At 38.5% G+C, this 12,922-nt stretch overlaps 21 non-coding genes across 21 annotated transcripts; all 21 read left to right on the top strand.

Annotated features, from left to right (window-relative positions):
- Positions 1-387: 387 nt before the first annotated feature.
- Positions 388-470, top strand: Trnal-uaa (transfer RNA leucine (anticodon UAA)). Its single transcript has one exon. It is a non-coding gene; the product is annotated as a tRNA-Leu (tRNA).
- Positions 471-560: 90 nt separating this feature from the next.
- On the top strand, positions 561-643 carry Trnal-uaa (transfer RNA leucine (anticodon UAA)). Its single transcript has one exon. It is a non-coding gene; the product is annotated as a tRNA-Leu (tRNA).
- An 89-nt stretch (positions 644-732) lies between these two features.
- Trnal-uaa (transfer RNA leucine (anticodon UAA)) lies at positions 733-815 on the top strand. The gene has a single exon. It is a non-coding gene; the product is annotated as a tRNA-Leu (tRNA).
- A 90-nt stretch (positions 816-905) lies between these two features.
- On the top strand, positions 906-988 carry Trnal-uaa (transfer RNA leucine (anticodon UAA)). Its single transcript has one exon. It is a non-coding gene; the product is annotated as a tRNA-Leu (tRNA).
- Positions 989-1,078: 90 nt separating this feature from the next.
- Positions 1,079-1,161, top strand: Trnal-uaa (transfer RNA leucine (anticodon UAA)). Its single transcript has one exon. It is a non-coding gene; the product is annotated as a tRNA-Leu (tRNA).
- Positions 1,162-1,251: 90 nt separating this feature from the next.
- On the top strand, positions 1,252-1,334 carry Trnal-uaa (transfer RNA leucine (anticodon UAA)). The gene has a single exon. It is a non-coding gene; the product is annotated as a tRNA-Leu (tRNA).
- A 90-nt stretch (positions 1,335-1,424) lies between these two features.
- Trnal-uaa (transfer RNA leucine (anticodon UAA)) lies at positions 1,425-1,507 on the top strand. Its single transcript has one exon. It is a non-coding gene; the product is annotated as a tRNA-Leu (tRNA).
- A 90-nt stretch (positions 1,508-1,597) lies between these two features.
- Positions 1,598-1,680, top strand: Trnal-uaa (transfer RNA leucine (anticodon UAA)). The gene has a single exon. It is a non-coding gene; the product is annotated as a tRNA-Leu (tRNA).
- Positions 1,681-1,770: 90 nt separating this feature from the next.
- On the top strand, positions 1,771-1,853 carry Trnal-uaa (transfer RNA leucine (anticodon UAA)). Its single transcript has one exon. It is a non-coding gene; the product is annotated as a tRNA-Leu (tRNA).
- Positions 1,854-1,943: 90 nt separating this feature from the next.
- Positions 1,944-2,026, top strand: Trnal-uaa (transfer RNA leucine (anticodon UAA)). Its single transcript has one exon. It is a non-coding gene; the product is annotated as a tRNA-Leu (tRNA).
- Positions 2,027-2,116: 90 nt separating this feature from the next.
- Positions 2,117-2,199, top strand: Trnal-uaa (transfer RNA leucine (anticodon UAA)). The gene has a single exon. It is a non-coding gene; the product is annotated as a tRNA-Leu (tRNA).
- An 89-nt stretch (positions 2,200-2,288) lies between these two features.
- Trnal-uaa (transfer RNA leucine (anticodon UAA)) lies at positions 2,289-2,371 on the top strand. Its single transcript has one exon. It is a non-coding gene; the product is annotated as a tRNA-Leu (tRNA).
- A 90-nt stretch (positions 2,372-2,461) lies between these two features.
- Trnal-uaa (transfer RNA leucine (anticodon UAA)) lies at positions 2,462-2,544 on the top strand. Its single transcript has one exon. It is a non-coding gene; the product is annotated as a tRNA-Leu (tRNA).
- Positions 2,545-2,634: 90 nt separating this feature from the next.
- Positions 2,635-2,717, top strand: Trnal-uaa (transfer RNA leucine (anticodon UAA)). Its single transcript has one exon. It is a non-coding gene; the product is annotated as a tRNA-Leu (tRNA).
- A 90-nt stretch (positions 2,718-2,807) lies between these two features.
- Trnal-uaa (transfer RNA leucine (anticodon UAA)) lies at positions 2,808-2,890 on the top strand. Its single transcript has one exon. It is a non-coding gene; the product is annotated as a tRNA-Leu (tRNA).
- An 89-nt stretch (positions 2,891-2,979) lies between these two features.
- Positions 2,980-3,062, top strand: Trnal-uaa (transfer RNA leucine (anticodon UAA)). Its single transcript has one exon. It is a non-coding gene; the product is annotated as a tRNA-Leu (tRNA).
- Positions 3,063-3,152: 90 nt separating this feature from the next.
- Positions 3,153-3,235, top strand: Trnal-uaa (transfer RNA leucine (anticodon UAA)). The gene has a single exon. It is a non-coding gene; the product is annotated as a tRNA-Leu (tRNA).
- A 90-nt stretch (positions 3,236-3,325) lies between these two features.
- On the top strand, positions 3,326-3,408 carry Trnal-uaa (transfer RNA leucine (anticodon UAA)). The gene has a single exon. It is a non-coding gene; the product is annotated as a tRNA-Leu (tRNA).
- An 89-nt stretch (positions 3,409-3,497) lies between these two features.
- On the top strand, positions 3,498-3,580 carry Trnal-uaa (transfer RNA leucine (anticodon UAA)). The gene has a single exon. It is a non-coding gene; the product is annotated as a tRNA-Leu (tRNA).
- Positions 3,581-4,222: 642 nt separating this feature from the next.
- On the top strand, positions 4,223-4,305 carry Trnal-uaa (transfer RNA leucine (anticodon UAA)). The gene has a single exon. It is a non-coding gene; the product is annotated as a tRNA-Leu (tRNA).
- A 263-nt stretch (positions 4,306-4,568) lies between these two features.
- Positions 4,569-4,651, top strand: Trnal-uaa (transfer RNA leucine (anticodon UAA)). The gene has a single exon. It is a non-coding gene; the product is annotated as a tRNA-Leu (tRNA).
- Positions 4,652-12,922: the final 8,271 nt, after the last annotated feature.

Raw genomic sequence — 12,922 nt, 5'->3', positions numbered from 1 at the left:
TACAGAGAGCATGATGGCCAAGTGGTTAAGGAGTTGAACTTTATTTCCAATGGACAAGTCTCCGCGTGGGGTCGAACCCCACTCGTGCTAATAACTTGTTATATTGTGACAAATTAAATATGATTAAGCAAAAAATAAAAAGAATTATGTTAACTATGGTACAGACAGTACGATGGCCGAATGCTAAAGGCTTTGGTCGTAAGTTCCAATTGACAAGTGTCTGCGGTGGGTCGAACCCTTCTCAAGTTAAGTTCCACTGGACAAGTGTTCACGTTGGTTCGAACCCCACTCGTGCTAAATACTTGTTATATTTTGACAAATTAAATATGATATAAATTAGAAGATTAAGTAAAAAATAAAAAGAGTTATGTTCACTAGGATACAGAGAGCACGATGGCCGAGTGGTTAAGGCGTTGGACTTAAGTTCCAATGGACACGTGTCCGCATGGGTTCGAACCCCACTCGTGCTAAATACTTATTATATTTTGACAAATTAAATATGATTAAAATTAGAAGATTAAGTAAAAAATAAAAAGAATTATGTTCACTAGGATACAGAGAGATCGATGGCCGAGTGGTTAAGGCGTTGGACTTAAGTTCCAATGGACAAGTTTGCACGTGGGTTCGAATCCCACTCGTGCTAAATACTTGATACATTTTGACAAATTATATATGATTAAAATTAGAAGATTAAGCAAATATAAAAAGAATTATGTTCACTAGGATACAGAGAGCACGATGGCCGAGTTGTTAAGGCGTTGGACTTAAGTTCCAATGGACAAGTGTCCGCGTAGGTGCGAACCCCACTCGTGCTAAATACTTGTTATATTTTGACAACATAAATATGATTAAAATTAGAAGATTAAGTAAAAAATAAAAAGAATTATGTTCACTAGGATACAGAGAGCACGATGGCCGAGTGGTTAAGGCGTTGGACTTAAGTTCCAATGGACAAGTATCCGCACGGGTTCGAACCCCACTCGTGCTAAATACTTGTTATATTTTGACAAATTAAATATGATTAAAATTAGAAGATTAAGTAAAAAATAAAAAGAGTTATGTTCACTAGGATACAGAGAGCACGATGGCCGAGTGGTTAAGGCGTTGGACTTAATTTCCAATGGACAAGTATCCGCATGGGTTCAAACCCCACTCGTGCTAAATACTTGTTATATTTTGACAAAATAAATATGATTAAAATTAGAAGATTAAGTAAAAAATAAAAAGAGTTATGTTCACTAGGATACAGAGAGCACGATGGCCGAGTGGTTAAGGCGTTGGACTTAAGTTCCAATGGACAAGTGTCCGCATGGGTTCAAACCCCACTCGTGCTAAATACTTGTTATATTTTGACAAATTAAATATGATTAAAATTAGAAGATTAAGTAAAAAATAAAAAGAGTTATGTTCACTAGGATACAGAGAGCACGATGGCCGAGTGGTTAAGGCGTTGGACTTAAATTCCAATGGACATGTGTCCGCATGGGTTCGAACCCCACTCGTGCTAAATACTTGTTATATTTTGACAAAATAAATATGATTAAAATTAGAAGATTAAGTAAAAAATAAAAAGAATTATGTTCACTAGGATACAGAGAGCACGATGGTGGAGTGTTTAAGGCGTTGGACTTAAGTTCCAATGGACAAGTGTCCGCGTGGGTTCGAACCCCACTCGTGCTAAATACTTGTTATATTTTGACAAATTAAATATGATTAAAATTAAAAGATTAAGTAAAAAATAAAAAGAGTTATGTTCACTAGGATGTAGACAGCACGATGGCCGAGTGGGTAAGGCGTTGGACTTAAGTTCCAATGGACAAGTGTCCGCGTGGGTTCGAACCCCACTCGTTCTAAATACTTTTTATATTTTCACAAATTAAACATGATTAAAATTAGAAGATTAAGTAAAAAATAAAAAGAGTTATGTTCACTAGGATGTAGACAGCACGATGGCCGAGTGGTTAAGGCGTTGGACTTAAGTTCCAATGGACAAGTGTCCGCATGGGTTCGAACCCCACTCGTGCTAAATACTTGTTATATTTTGACAAATTAAATATGATATAAATTAGAAGATTAAGTAAAAAATAAAAAGAATTATGTTCACTAGGATACAGAGAGCACGATGGCCGAGTGGTTAAGGCGTTGGACTTAAGTTCCAATGGACAAGTGTGCACGTGGGATCGAATCACACTCGTGCTAAATACTTGTTACATTTTGACAAATTATATATGACTAAAATTAGAAGATTAAGCAAATATAAAAAGAATTATGTTCACTAGGATACAGAGAGCACGATGGCCGAGTGGTTAAGGCGTTGGACTTAAGTTCCAATGGACAAGTGTCCGCGTGGGTTCGAACCCCACTCGTGCTAAATACTTGTTATATTTTGACAAAATAAATATGATTTAAATTAGAAGATTAAGTAAAAAATAAAAAGAATTATGTTCACTAGGATACAGAGAGCACGATGGTCGAGTGGTTAAGGCGTTGGACTTAAGTTCCAATGGACAAGTGTCCGCATGGGTTCAAACCCCACTCGTGCTAAATACTTTTTATATTTTGACAAATTAAATATGATTAAAATTAGAAGATTAAGTAAAAAATAAAAAGAGGTATGTTCACTAGGATACAGAGAGAACGATGGCCGAGTGGTTAAGCCGTTGGACTTAAGTTCCAATGGACACGTGTCCGCATGGGTTCGAACCCCACTCGTGCTAAGTACTTATTATATTTTGACAAATTAAATATGATTAAAATTAGAAGATTAAGTAAAAAATAAAAAGAATTATGTTCACTAGGATACAGAGAGCACGATGGCCGAGTGGTTAAGGCGTTGGACTTAAGTTCCAATGGACAAGTGTCCGCGTGGGTTCGAACCCCACTCGTGCTAAATACTTGTTATATTTTGACAAATTATATATGATTAAAATTAGAAGATTAAGCAAATATAAAAAGAATTATGTTCGCTAGCATACAGAGAGTACGATGGCCGAGTGGTTAAGGCGTTGGACTTAAGTTCCAATGGACAAGTGTCCGCGTGGGTTCGAACCCCACTCGTGCTATATACTTGTTATATTTTGACAAAATAAATATGATTAAAATTAGAAGATTAAGTAAAAAATAAAAAGAATTATGTTCACTAGGATACAGAGAGCACGATGGTCGAGTGGTTAAGGCGTTGGGCTTAAGTTCCAATGGACAAGTGTCCGCGTGAGTTCGAACCCCACTCGTGCTAAATACTTGTTATATTTTTACAAATTAAATATGATTAAAATTAGGAGATTAAGTAAAAAATAAAAAGAGTTATGTTCACTAGGATGTAGACAGCACGATGGCCGAGTGGTTAAGGCGTTGGACTTAAGTTCCAATGGACAAGTGTCCGCGTGGGTTCGAACCCCACTCGTGCTAAATACTTGTTATATTTTGACAAATTAAATATGATTAAAATTAGAAGATTAAGCAAATATAAAAAGAATTATGTTCACTAGGATATAGAGAACACGATGGCCGAGTGGTTAAGGCGTTGGACTTAAGTTCCAATGGACAAGTGTGCGCGTAGGTTCGAACCCCACTCGTGCTAAATAATTGTTATATTTTGACAAATGAAATACGATTAAAATTAGAAGATTAAGCAAAATATAAAAAGAATTATGTTCACTTGGATACAGAGAGCATGATGGCCAAGTGGTTAAGGAGTTGAACTTTATTTCCAATGGACAAGTCTCCGCGTGGGGTCGAACCCCACTCGTGCTAATAACTTGTTATATTGTGACAAATTAAATATGATTAAGCAAAAAATAAAAAGAATTATGTTAACTATGGTACAGACAGTACGATGGCCGAATGCTAAAGGCTTTGGTCGTAAGTTCCAATTGACAAGTGTCTGCGGTGGGTCGAACCCTTCTCAAGTTAAGTTCCACTGGACAAGTGTTCACGTTGGTTCGAACCCCACTCGTGCTAAATACTTGTTATATTTTGACAAATTAAATATGATCAAAATTAGAAGATTAAGCAAAAAATAAAAAGAATTATGTTCACTAGGATACGGACAGCACGATGGCCGAGTGGTTAACGCATTGGACTTGAGTTCCAATGGACAAGTGTCCGCGTTGGTTTGAACCCCACTCGTGCTAAATACTTATTATATTTTTACAAATTAAATATGAGTAAAATTAGAAGATTAAGCAAAAAAAGAAAGAATTATTTTCACTAGGATACCGACAGCACGATGGCCAAGTGGTTAAGGCGTTGGACTTAAGTTCCAATGGACAAGTGTTCGCGTGGGTTCGAACCCCACTCGTGCTAAGTACTTGTTATATTTTGACAAATTAAATATGATTAAAATTAGAAGATTAAGCAAAAAATAAAAAGAATTATGTTCACTAGGATACAGAGAGCACGATGGCCGAGTTGTTTAGGCGTTGGACTTAAGTTCCAATGGACAAGTGTCTGCCATGTTTCGAACCCCACTCGTGCTAAATAGTTGTTATATTTTGACAAATTAAATATGATTAAAATTAGAAGATTAAGCCAAAAATAAAAAGAGTTATGCTCACTAGGACACAGAAAGCACGATGGCCGAGTGGTTAAGACGTTGGACTTAAGTTCCTAGGGACAAGTGTCTGCGTGGGTTCAAACCCCACTCGTGCTAAATACTTGTTATATTTTGACAAATTAAATATGAAGTAAATTTAGAAGATTAAGCAAAAAATAAAAAGAATTATGTTCACAAGGATACAGACAGCACGATGGCCGAATTGTTAGTACTTGTTACGTCTTATACAAATGAACAAAACGAGAAAAGGACACGCCCCCGGGGTTATTTGAACCACCAACCTTCCAATTAACAGCCGAACTCTCTAACTGTTTGCACCACGAAGGAAGACGGCGGAGTGGCTTCTACATGTAAATTTTTCAATAATCTACAGGAAAACATAGGGGAATGAATAAAATTAGAAAACTTATTAACTTTCTTGTTTAGACTTATCGCAACACACGGTTGCTTATGAACGATAATGCTTAAGAGGAAAAGGAAACGCCCTCGTGTGGATTCGAACCACTACCCTTTCGGTTAACAGCAGAACACGCTAACTGGGTTGTGCCACGGAGGCAGACGATATTTGACCAACCGTAAAATTATTTTTGACTCCTAATTGGGGTATGTGTCGACTGGAGTCGCTAATCATTTTGACAACCAATTAAAGCGTGACGGATCGGAATCTAAATTCGAATTTTTGCATGCAAAATTTCTGGGATATCTAAGTATTCGAAAACTACAAAAAGTCATTCAATCTCCAACAGAACTTTGAGGAAGAACATTCCTCTCTATTCACATGTAACTTTGACAATACCACAAACGGTAAAAATCTCCTTGTAGACTGTGGTGCTACAGCACATGTTATCTTCAAGGAATCTGATTTTATTAATTTTGATTCAAACTTTAATCCACAAAGTCATTTTGTCGTACTTGCCGATGGTAGTTAAATAAATGATATAGTCTTCAAAAGAGGCGATGCTAAAATATCATTAAAAAAATTATAAAGGCGAAATCTGTAACTGTATTCTAAAAGATGCTCTGTTCATACCTACATTTAAGCAAGACATATTTTCCGTGCAGGCTGCAATTAAACAAGGTACGAATATAAAATTTGGCCAAAACAAGTCAAAATGGATATACCCCAATGGAACTGTATTTGACATTAAAGAAAATGGCCGACTATATTATTTAAAAAGTATGGTTCCCTCAAAAACTGCCTGTCACGACTTGGAAACCTAGCATAAAATTCTAGGACACAGCAATACAGTTGATATTAAAAAATTACCAAATGTAGTCGAAGGCATGAAAATAATACCTTCAGACGATCTCCCAAATTGTGATGTGTGTGCACAGGGGAAAATGACAAAATATATAAGCCGAACGATAGTGAAATATTACCTAGCATCTTAATCGATCACAATGAAAATATTAATAACAACGACAATTACAGTAGAACTTCTGACGAAAATATTATACTGACACGTCGATACCCAATAAGGTCCCGAAAAAGGCCAGACTTCTTACAAATTGAAAAGATACAAGATTACGCCGTGTATTACTATTACTCGTTGAACAGCGCACCGGAAAGTTAGAATAAGGCGATTAATTCAGAAAATCACCAAGAATGGGAACAAGCTATGATATCCGAATTGAAAGCTTGATCTGAAAATAACACATACGAAATAGTGGCAAAACCAACAGATAAAAATATAATTTCTTCACGCTGGGATTTTTTAAAAAAAATCACAGCTTCTGGCAGTGAAACTTTAAAAGCAAGATTTGTTGCAAAAGGTTTTTCACAAATTTCTGGAGTGAAATATTTTGCAACATTTTCACCAACGACAAATTTAACAACAATTAGAATTTTATTACAACTTGCCGCTTAAAAATACATCAAATGAATGTAAAAAAATGCTTATTTAAACGCTCCGATTGACTGTGAAATTTACATTTACCCTCCAGAGGGATTTAAAATGAAAAATACAAATTGGGCGTGGAAATTAAATAAATCGTTATATGGACTAAAACAAAGTGCACACAATTGGAATTTAATAGAACAGGAATTCAAGCAATGTCCCGTAGACGCGTGCATGTATACCAAAAATGTAGGTAATAAATTGTTGATTTTGTGTTTTTGGATTGACGATATATTACTCGCCTCAAACTGTGACAGCACTTTAAAAGATGTTAAAAATGAATTAAATAAAAAATTTAAAGTGGTCGATCTTGGACGACTGTCATGGTTCCTCGGTATAAAATTTACCTGTGAAAATGAAACTATAACTATGAACCAATCACGATACATTAAAAAAATTCTGCTCAAGTTCGAAATGGACATAAATAAAAAATATAGGGACCGAAACAAAATCCATAGATAATCGAATATACAGGGAAATGGTAGGGAGCCTTATCTACTTGATGACCGCAACTATGCCTAACATATGTTACACTGTAACAAAGCTATCTTAATACTTATCGAAACGGACAATTAAGGACCTTTATCGTGCAAAACAAGTCCTTCGTTACCTAAAAGGAACCGAGGAACAATCTTTAATATTGCAAAATCTACATATCCTCTAAATTTAGAAGGATTTTCAGATTCAGATTGGGGTAACTCGGAGAATAGAAAATAGAAAAGGTTGAGGATGATCGTCGACCTCCGAACCCTTCCACTGCCGGTGATAATTCTTGGCCGTCTAAAGTTACTGGTATGGGGAAGTGACCGAATTATCGGTTGATCGGCTAGATATATATCCTGGACCAATTCATTGTGTATCCTCTTAACGACGAACGTCGTCGAAAGTGAGCCGTGGATTTTTAGTGTAGTAAAAGAAAAAAGGATAAAACGATTCTGCACACAAATATATATTAAAAAAAAGTACAGTTCTTATAATTCTTTCAGTCCTGAAGGAAGCGATGTGTTATTATTCTAAGAATATGGTCGAAGGCGTCAGCTTGTAACCTTGTGGAGTGTCGGTCTCTGGGTATCTGAAGAAATGTGTTTTAAGTCAAAAGCCCGCTCTGGTCTGACTTTCTGTGTTCTCTCTATCTGTCCATTTGAGAGTCTGTCTTCTGCTCATTCCCCCGTATCTCTCTAACTTGTTGATATATATATAAAAACATTCATGTTCGCCCTCTGAACATCACGTGGATATTATTTCTCTTTGTTTAGAAATTCCGCTCTCAGTCCATAATCTGAATCATCATTTCTAAAAATAAAACAATCGCTCGCTTCCAAGATCTGATCGAACTCAAATAAACAGTTAGTAAATACAGTTTCTCTTTTAACCTTTAACACACAGAGTTCTCGTGATTCTTAAATAAACAACTTGACACCAAGTGGTTTTGTCTTTCTTCCTAACGGGGAGGGGCATCAACCTCCCCACACCCTTACTTCGTTACATTACCTCCCCTACTTAAAAGAAACAATATTGGGATCAATATTTTTTCTAACCCACTCCTTCTTACTTGGCCTTAATACTAGGGAATCTCTGTGGTTTTACAATTCATAATATTTAGCTATTTGATTAATAAAAGAAGAAATTTTTTTAAAGCTTTATCTTTCATGCACATGCAAAAAGTTTTCTTTCAAAGTTCGTGTTTTTTTTAATCTGTCTTCAGTTCATTATGATTTTATAAGTGTCCAGAACCCTTATCATTAGTATTATTTTTTCTTATATATATATATATATATATATGTATATATATGCATACATATATATATATATATTTCTTGATTACCCGGCTTCAGTCTTCTTCACATATGTATCTCCAAAGTTGGTAGGGTATTAGATGCGGGGTTTGTTGATAGTCTCGGTTCTGTACCAGGACTGGTGGCATTATCAAAAACCACGGTAGCGTTCCCCACTTCATGCTCATCCCTATTCATTTCAAACGTCGAATGGACTTTTCCTTTTAAGCGCTCTAATTGAGGGTTACCCTCATCCTCATCTACTTTATTAGCATCTTTTCTAGCCCTTAGGATGCTATTGATGTGGCTTACTCTCCTTTTCCCATACACTAGAAAAGCTATTATCATCATCACGACCAAGATGATTATTGTAGGATATAACCATTTACTTACTTTTTCCCATCGCCATTTGTCTTGTTTGTTATTACTCTTCCTGTTCGTAACTCATCTACTAACTCGCTCGTAGCGGTCTTTCCGACCGGTTTCAGAACAGGTGGAATTTCGTGAGCTTCTATCTTCGGAAATTCCTTAGTGATAGGGGTCCATACTTTCATATATAGCTTGGAGGGGGGGTATCCGCTGACACCTCTGCTCCACAGTATTTATCGATTCCCTCTTCATTACCTTCGAATAATCGAACGATGCATGTTGTGTCCGTTAGTTGCATAGATGGGACTTTTTATTGCACAAACATTCAGTGCATTCATGCTACACGCTAGTGCTTCGCTAGGCGACAACACTATGAATTTGGTATCTTGCTACTTCTCTCTCCTCAGTGACGTTATCAGGAAACGGTATCGGTAAATTAATTACGTTAAACACCTCGAAGTCGCTACCTCCACTCAACAAAGGTAACTCAACCATTACGTAAATCTTATCATTTTGCATAATTGTAGCACAACTTAAGGTTTTATAATATTCCCATAGACTCTTCTTTGGATCTACTGGTAAGCGTAAAGCATGTGGCAAGTCTGACTGAATCATCCCGAGTATTGTTTTTAAGTCTTTGGGAGGTATGATGCTCGGTGACATGTGCGCTAATGAAAGTAAATCTAATTGTGTCCTAACATGTTCCATTGCCAATGTCAATAACTGAATTGATGAGTCGAGTTGGTTTGTCATCATCATCAGTTCCAGTATTTGCCCAATTACAGCCTCTACGGTACTTATTCTTCTAGCGTCAAACTTCCGTTTAGGCTTGTGACCATACGAGATAGCCAGTTTATTCTTTGTCTATGTTCTGTTAGTTCGTATCCAGTAACATTCACTATCGATAAACTTTCCCCTACGACGTGCTTTATCTTCTGCTGATTTTCCTCTAAACCGCTTATATGCTTTCCTAATGCCTCTGTGTCACTTTCTGATACTGTACCGAATAATACGTGTAGTACTTTACCTACGAAAGGTAGTATAGATCTCTTTCTAACTCGTTTTTTGGGTCCCTTCTGTTGCCAGTAATCCAATATCCCTAAAATATCCTCCAACGTATCGGAGTCTTTGTTTCATCTTATCTAACCGTCCTCCTAGTGATACAAATAACGCTGGATCAGAATTTATCCCAAGTTTTGATTGATTTTTCTGCATTTGCAGATTTAAGTCCACCGCTAAGTCAACTTCGTGTTCTAGTTCCCTTTGAACCTTCCGATACGCTCCCAGATCGATGACGAATATCAAGATCCACTTAGAGTGTGTAATTGTCACCTCGCTGGTCTTCTTAAATATTGTGCTGTGTGTGTGGCGCAGCGCTACTGTCCATCCAGCCATCATTATCAGGCGACGCATCCTACAAATACACATAGTAACGCTCTTTTATTAAGTTCTCTAAAATCTACGCAAAATCTATTTCCTCCGTCCTTTTTCTCTACTACTACTACTACTACTACTACTACTACTACTACTACTGGGAAACCCCAAGGTGATTGAGATGGCTCGATAATACCAGCCTCTACCATCTCCTTCACTGCTTTCTCAACCAACTCTCTCTTCCAAATAGGCGTTCTGTATGGCCTCATCTTTATTGGTTGGTGGTCTCCTGTGTCAATCGACATTTTTACTGTACACGTATTACCTAATTCCTTATCTGACTTAGCTAATACTCGCTTATTAGCTTTAAATAGTCTTCCTAATCTCTCTCGGTATTGATCAGGACAGTCCAATTCCACCTTGTCACTAATTGCTTCACTCTTTACAGGCATTTCTTCGCACCTCGCCCTAGTTTTTAATGTTAACACTGAAGCTCTGCCCAACTGAGTTCCTGATTTAATGTTAACCGTCTTCAGACTCGTATTTGCTACAACTACCGGAAAATTCTGCGCCTGACCTTCCTGCACTAATGCTAGTAACACCGTCACGTTCTCGTCCTCTTCTATGTGGGGAAGGGGTAACACCTGATAAACGGCTTCGTTATCCCTTATAGCCCCTTCTATCTCACCCCAGCTCGTCACCGCTGTTCTAGGTGCAATCTTTAAATCTTCATGAGACACGAGGTTCACTCGAGTGAGCATCGTGCTACCTAAAATAATCTCTTCCTCCCCAAGGACTAACTTTGGAGGGTCGAATTTTAATATGGCTTTCCTCTGTCTAAGCCAGTCTCCCCCCAGTATCACGTCGTGGGTCATTTTTGGCGCTACATACAGTGTGTTGGATGTCTCGGTCTCCCCCACCTTTATCTTTACTTCTAGCATCCAATCTAATCTGAATCTACCCCCATCTGCTTGAAACGCGTTCACCTTAGTCGACATAAATCGGGAGTCTTAGTCTTTGCAACTCTAAAGAACTAATGACTGAAACTTCCGATCCGGTGTCTATCAGCGCTCTGAACGTTCTGCCCTCTATTTCAATGTTCGTCATCTTCGGACCATATTTGACATAACTTAATCCCATCTCTATCCTTGTCCGAAGGATTCTTAACGTTACTTTTCCTCTTTCTACGACAGTCCCATAAATGCCCGCTCTTCCCGAACCCATGGCACGTCTACTTCTTCCTAAGGGGACAGCTAGTTGCGGTGTGCCCTCTTTCCTTACACTCGTCACACCGTACGAACCCCTTTGCCTTGCAACTCCGAATTAAGTGTTCTTCACTGCCGCACTTAAAACACTTAGGTCTCAACATACAGGTCCTCTTTGAATGTCCCGGGCGGTCACAGTTGAAACAGTGCACCCCGTCTCTGCACTGATAACTATAGTGCCCCTCTTTTCCGCAATTGTAGCATTTAAATTTTAAAGCCCCATCTATGCTTTTCCGGACATTCCTATCTCTCCTAGGGGTCACCCGCCCTTTCGCTACTGGGGCGACCCTAACTAGTTTAAAGATTTCTTTGTTGGGGCCTTCCTGGGTTTTAATTTGGTTTTGAGTGGATTGTTTCTGTCCTTAATCCTACATTAATGTGCCCTGTGCCCTTCTTTCTGGGAAACAAAGTACAATAGACCCCTCTTAAAGTAAGGATGGGGTATGTATCTTCCCCCTAACCTTAAGTCCCGGTGGCTTCTTCCCAACTCTGAAGCTCAGGGCATTTTGCTCGGATGTGTCCTCGTCGACCGCATCCGTAGCAGACCTTCAACCAGTCTGTCATGTTCTCTAATTTTCCTAATCTCTGGAGAAGATCTTCAGCTCGTCGAGCCTGTGCAAAGGCCTCCTTCAACGTGTTAGGTTCTGCCCTTGCAACGTCCTCACGCAACAGAGAATTACTCAAAGCATCCGTGAAGAACTCTGCCAGCTGTGCCTGAGTAGCCGGATTATTTCTCCGATCTTGATCCGGGTAGGCTACCTTAGCTCGAGTGACTGCCGAAGTGCTGTTGGATGTTATGTTCAAACCTCTCCCAGTTGGTTTGGGATCTGTACTTATCCAAATACTCCCCAATCCATTCTGAGGCAACAGCCTCGGTATAGTCATACGCCAGTAAGATCATATTGGTCCCCGGCAGGTTATAGATGCGCCCTTTCTTTTCTATTGCTCTGATCCAGGGTCCCAACTCCACAACCAAACCTGTGAACAGTGGAATTCTGGATCCCGTTACATTAAGTTTTGGGGTTAGCCGGCCCCCCTCTTCAATCCCACGACCCAACTCCTCTGCAGCCCTAGTAGATTCCATATTAAAAAAAAATTAAGCGCTCTTTGAAAAAGCCCACAAGAAGTCCAAAAACGAACAATGACAAAGCAAAAGGAAGTGAAAAGAACAAAAATAGTGGTTTTCCTACCTGATTGCCGAGATATTCCTGGTTATGCGCTGTTTTTTGTTGACTCGCTTGTTGGGAGGTCCCACCTGTTATAAACAGTAAACCTCCTGTTTATTTTTTGTTTTTGTTTTTTGGTTAGCTAACACACCTTCTTCCTGATTTCGATAATCCTGGTAAACGGCTACCAAATGTCACCCCAACTCCTTTCAAAGGAAACGCCCCCCGGGTGGATTCGAACCACCAACCTTTCGGTTAACAGCAAACGCGCTAACCGCTTGCGCCACGAAAGAAGACGACGGTCTGGATTCTACATGTAAATTTTTCAATAATCAACAGGAAAACAAAGGGTAATGAATAAAATGAGAAAACTAATTAACTTTCTTGTTTAGAATTATCGAAAGACACTGTTGTTTGAAATGGAAGAGTATATGAACGATAATTCTAAAGAGGAAGAGGAAACGCCCCGGGGTGGATTCGAACTACTTAACTTTTGTTTTACAACCTAACGCGCATAGCG

The sequence above is a fragment of the Euprymna scolopes genome, chromosome 37 (genome assembly GCF_053919585.1).
Source record: "Euprymna scolopes isolate OS-2025 chromosome 37, ASM5391958v1, whole genome shotgun sequence".
NCBI lineage: Eukaryota > Metazoa > Mollusca > Cephalopoda > Sepiida > Sepiolidae > Euprymna > Euprymna scolopes.
This window is presented reverse-complemented; position numbering and strand designations above follow the sequence as displayed.